Here is a 5,474-nt window from a genome sequence, read left to right as displayed (position 1 = left end):
GAGGGTATTTATGAGCCTTTTTCAATAGTTCAGGGGTATTTTTAGACTTTTTATACATTGGTTAAAAGGGTGAAATCTCCATTGGATAACAACCCAAGGATTAAAACAAGCATTAAGGGGACAAGGGGGATATTCTTTTATTTTTTGGACAAAAGGGGGTGTTTGTTTACATTATAACAAAAGGGAGGTTGATTTAATTATCTTCTACACCCACACACAAATATTTTCAGATTTTACTCCTCTCTCTTAAAAAAAAAAAACCCCCTAAACATTTCTCTTCCCTCCCCCTCATCCGCCGGCAGCCCCTCGAGCTCCGGCGAACCCCAACAACAACAACCACAACGACACCACGCCGCCCTTCCCCATTTTTTTCTTTCAACCACCACCACGCCGCCTTTCCCCATTTTTCCTCCGTCCTCACCAACCCAATACCGCCAGCGACGCCCCACGAACCACCACATCTCCGCCACACCTCTCTTCATCGCCAGCAACCAAGCGACACCACGACACCTCTATCCCTTTGTTTACCACCAAACAACAAAAACAGCCCGCACACCACCCAACTCCGACCAAACCACCATTCACGCCCCCCACTGCCCGCTCCGGCGAACTCGCGACGCCGGAGCAGGTGAACTCCGACAACAGCCAACCACCTAAAAACTCTTCTCCCTTTTCTTTTTTTTCTCCCAGAAAGCCTACCCTCATTCCCTTAACCCCTTTTTCATTCTCTTCTTCTCTTCAAATAAATACACATCTTTATATTTACACACACATTACATATGCATATATATATATATATATTACATATACATAGATTATTCATAATCTTATTCTTTGTTTTTCCGCTACCTCCGCTCGTCCTCCTCCGGCGAGCTCCATGGAAACCGGCGATTGTGCTTTGCTCTATTTTCTTTACCAACGATTTTTTTTTTCTGTTGTTGTTGATTGTTCACTGCTGCTGCTGCTCTGATTTTCTTTTCTCGGCTGATTTATTTTTCTTTCTGTGGTTGTTCGGATTTATTGTGGGTCTGTTGGTAAAAAGGTTTGGACTGGTTTCGTACAACTTCCCGTCATTTTATTGCGAACTCCGGTGACCTCTATTACTGATGCTAATTGTCTTCATTTTTTTTGCCTATGTAAATTGTTCTTCTTTTGATAATTTGTCTTGGGTTCTGCTAATTTGTTACGTTGTTACTGCCCGCTGTCACGCTTATTTTTTTTCAGTGTCATGTTTGTTTTTGGCCCTGAAAATACTACTCCGGTGGCCATCAGTATTGTGTTTAACACTCTCACCCCTCGTGTCATTTTATTTAAATTCATTTGGGCAAATACTAAACCCAAGTGGCCGATGAAGAAATTTCCGTCGATTTCCAAGGCCTCCCATGTACAAAAGACGGATTTTTTATTTTAAGTTTATTTATCATTTCTTTAATTCATTAGATAGTTATTTATTTTCTTACTAACATTTTTACCAAGTGCTTATATAGGTACGGGAAAATACATCTCGAAGACGATACTCGAAAGGAATCCGAATCCCTGTTTGTAATCTTCTTGTCATTTCCGTATTTTTATTTTTATTTCTGTCCATTATGATTTTTTATTATTAGCTGCTTATCATAAGTTTTAGTAAATTTCCTCTCTGTTTTCAGTTCCTTATTTTGTTTTTCGTGTAGATTAGCTTATGTTGTTCGGGTTACCTAGCTAAATCAGCTTACCTTTATTGTTTGTGCCAAAGTATGATGTTTGTTCTTCATGTGTCCTTTGTTTAGTTGAAGTTTATGTTAGATTAAGTTTTGTGTTGTTTAGGGTATGTATGTGAATGCTGATGATAGTTCATTTACAGTGACTTCTTCCTTATTTTCTTTCTTGTAAACGATGCGCCATTTAGTATTTAGTTTACGTCCATTATTATTTCAAGATTAAGTAAAATCAGTCATTTAGTTATTACTTTCCCTGCATTTCGTGCCATTATGTTTAGACTTGGAATTTCTTTAGGCATTAGTTAGTAGAAAAAAAGCATGAGTTTTGGTACATTTTTGTTGATTAAATAGGTCTGCTCCTAATTTGAAATATAGCTAAGTGTGTTCTCCCAAATCAAGTTTGGTCTAGCGATTAAGGATCTAATGTTGCTTGATATTCATCACCCCTAATGGCTACTGCCTCTTTTAAAATGGTTGCTTCCTTTTCCCAGAATCCCTTTTTTTCCTTGTCCGAAAACCAAAAATAGTATTTAGTTCATTTTATGTTATTTTTATCACTCTTTAAGCAAAATTTGTGATGATTCTGTGCTAAAGAATTCTTAGTATTCGCCTTGTTCTGCCTCAGTGAGGTTTTGATCAGGTTTATTTTTTTGTGATGTTGTACACGGCCTGGTTATTATAGTAAATGTTGTACATGTCCTATATTTGGATGTTCCTGTTTGTGTGTCCCTTAAATGGCAATGCCAGCCCTTAGTTGATTGATGACCACAAGGCCACTACTGAGCATTTGTTCCAATGGACCTATAAAGTTGAAAATTGGTTTAGGTTGCTCTGAAAGTTAAACAGTATTTTGTTCAAGTTAAATTTGTTTTTGATAGAAAATGGAGCTTACATTCTCCAGTCAGTTTAGGCCATTAGTAGGCAATAGTAATCTTACAGTCAATGACAACTTAGTTGTTGTTCCGATGATCTTGCATATTGGAAAAGTGAGTTTAGGCTGCTTAAGATTTACTAGGTCTGGATCTAGAATCAGTAGTGGTAACTGGTGTAAATTTTGGTAAAAAATTTCGTGGACTAAAAATGGAGTAGACACACAAATACAAATAGGTTTCCTATTTTTCCTTAAAAATTAGGTGGTGACTCTAACCCTTTTATACCAGTTAGAAGAACCGGGAAGTTGCCAACTATCTTGGACCCCCGTTCAAAATAGGGCGTAACAGTGGGTAGGTCACGACCGTGAAGAAGGGAAGATGGGTCGGGTCTAAGTTGTGCTTTGCGATCGCGATGGTGTGCCTTGCGATTGGGAAGTGTAATTTATGCCTCGACAGAAATAATTTCCAATTCAACTTTGTTCATATTTTAGGAGCTCGAATTTGGGTGATGTCGAGGGCGTTCTTCATGATTTGGCTTGGGGGTAAGTTTTTAACCTTATTCTAAGTATTTCCCCGTGATCCCAACCTTTATTTAGCAATTTCATCCATGATTTGATCTTAGAAATTGAGGTTTTCCATGGAAAAAGGTTTTCAAGTAATTTATCAAATTGAAGGCCGATTTGTGAACGGAATTCAATGATTTTCGAGATTCTTACTATCTAGACTATGGGTAAGTCAATTTTCTGATGAAATTACAGTTTTGCCCTTGGGGGCTCGGGGTTACCTTTTTGGGTTCCGAATTAAAGTATAGCAATATGGATATTGTTGGACTCGTTTAAGATCGTAGAACACTAGACTGAGCTCGTTTGATGAATTTGGACGCAGTAGAGCTTCCGAAAAGCTTTATCCCTTGGATCGAGATTGGGATTGTTCAGAGACATTGAGGAAAGGCAAGTACGTTCGTGAGCTTTGGAACTTCAAATCTAAGGTAAGTTGAGACTTACTAGACTCTTTATGAAGTGTTTGTGTTGGCTAATATAATTAAGGGGCGTAATGGGGAATAAGGGTCCAGTACTCGTGAGGTGACGAGCATTTGTGTGAGTACTAGTGACATGTTATGGGTAATAAATGGAATAATCTTGTGAAGTAAATAATGTCAAGCTTATGGACATTGGTTAGTAGTGATAAATCTACTTGTTTGGTATGGTTGCTTATGATTTGGGCTTATGATAGCCATATTCTCTAATAATTATTGTGATATTCAGTGCATTCATCACTCTACATCTCGTCCAAATCATGAAAAAGAAACTATATTTGGCATGTAATTGATATTAAGCAATTGCATGTTGTATGCATATCTACTTCATACATTGTCATGATATTATTGACTTGTTATTGATGAATCCTACAGATGGTCCATATAGACCCGATTGGATATGATACATGGTTGGAGTGATGATGATATGATAGCCTATCGGCTTACACCCGATGTGATATGAAGGATCTGGGATTCTGGGCTGCACGAGCATGTGTATACTGGTGCATATTGGCCATTGAATTGCATTTCATTTGCATTCCATACCATACATACTTGATTGTGTTATCCTTGTGTGACTCTTATATGAATAATTGTAAAGGACCAAGTGTTATGACTTGATTGAAATGTGGACTTGCTTATCTAAAATGCTTAAGTGATTATAATTGTACTACTTGTTACTAACAAAGTGTGGAGGTGAGTATCGGAAGAATCAACCGTCGTCATCGTTTCAATTTAGGATCGATCAACGATGCTGCTGAGTACACGTGGTTCCCCATAATCACTCTACACTTGTTGAACATTTTTGTGTGCCTGATTCGAGTTCGAGCAGTGGATGAGTTCCCGCCGACAATTGAGGCATTTCTTGGAGTTTAGGTGAGTTGATGGCTGTTCTGCAACACTGGACTCCATTTGTATCTTATCTTTTTGTCTTTACCTTTGGGGTACAGTATTTGTAGTATTTCAGACTTGTATTACGGATTTAGTAGCTCTTGTACTTATGACTTCCATGTTTTGGGAGATGTATGGCTTAGACTTATTTATATTATTAGATATTAGACTTGTTAGTATTGACTTACAGGTTAATTCCTTTAAATTCTGCTTTTAACTTATGGTGTAATACTTTAGCTTTTACTTGGTTCGCCTAAAGGTTTAGGTAGGTGCTTTTACGACACATTGAGATTTTGGGTCGTGACACGTTTGTTCCATTTCTATTAATTTACTCATAACATGGCACCGATACCCGCACAAGTGCTCGTCACCTCATGAGTATGGTACCTCCAATTCCCTATTACTCAAATTAACTACATTAGCTAATACAACACTTCATAAAGAATCTATTATGTCTCAACTTGCCTTAGATTTGAAGTCACGAACGGACGTGCCCTTTCTCAACGTCTCAAATGATCTCAAACTCGATACGAGTGAGAATTAAGCCTTCCGGGAGCTCTACTGCGTCCAAATTTGCAAAATGAGTTCAATCCAGTCAAATAGTACTCTACGAGTTTAGATGAGTCCAACGATACACATATTGCTATACTTTAATCGAAGCAAAAAATGAACCCATAAAGTCAAACCCAATCGCCGAAGGTCAATTGTAATTTCATCACAAAATCGAGTTATCCATAGCTCATAGGTTCTAAATCCATAAAATCAACTAATTTCATCAATGAATTACCTCTCAAATCAAAGATTTATCATTTCCCAAATTTAGGGCTAAAAAACTCCAATTTCTACAAAACACACTGATAAAAATGATAATCAGCGAAAATAATTATGAGGAAACACCAAAATAAAGGTTAGATACTTACCCTTTTTCGAATATGAGAAGAACTCCGCCAAATCATATCAAACCGAGTTCTAGAA

The 5,474-nt window shown here is 37.6% G+C and overlaps 1 long non-coding RNA gene across 1 annotated transcript; it reads left to right on the top strand.

The window, feature by feature from the left end:
• Positions 1 to 221: 221 nt before the first annotated feature.
• On the top strand, positions 222 to 4,663 carry LOC132626213 (uncharacterized). The gene is made up of 2 exons (XR_009577202.1): positions 222 to 3,114; positions 3,220 to 4,663. It is a non-coding gene; the product is annotated as an uncharacterized LOC132626213 (long non-coding RNA).
• The last annotated feature ends 811 nt before the right edge of the window (positions 4,664 to 5,474 follow it).

Source organism: Lycium barbarum, chromosome 2, assembly GCF_019175385.1.
Source record: "Lycium barbarum isolate Lr01 chromosome 2, ASM1917538v2, whole genome shotgun sequence".
NCBI classification, from domain to species: domain Eukaryota; kingdom Viridiplantae; phylum Streptophyta; class Magnoliopsida; order Solanales; family Solanaceae; genus Lycium; species Lycium barbarum.
This window is presented reverse-complemented; position numbering and strand designations above follow the sequence as displayed.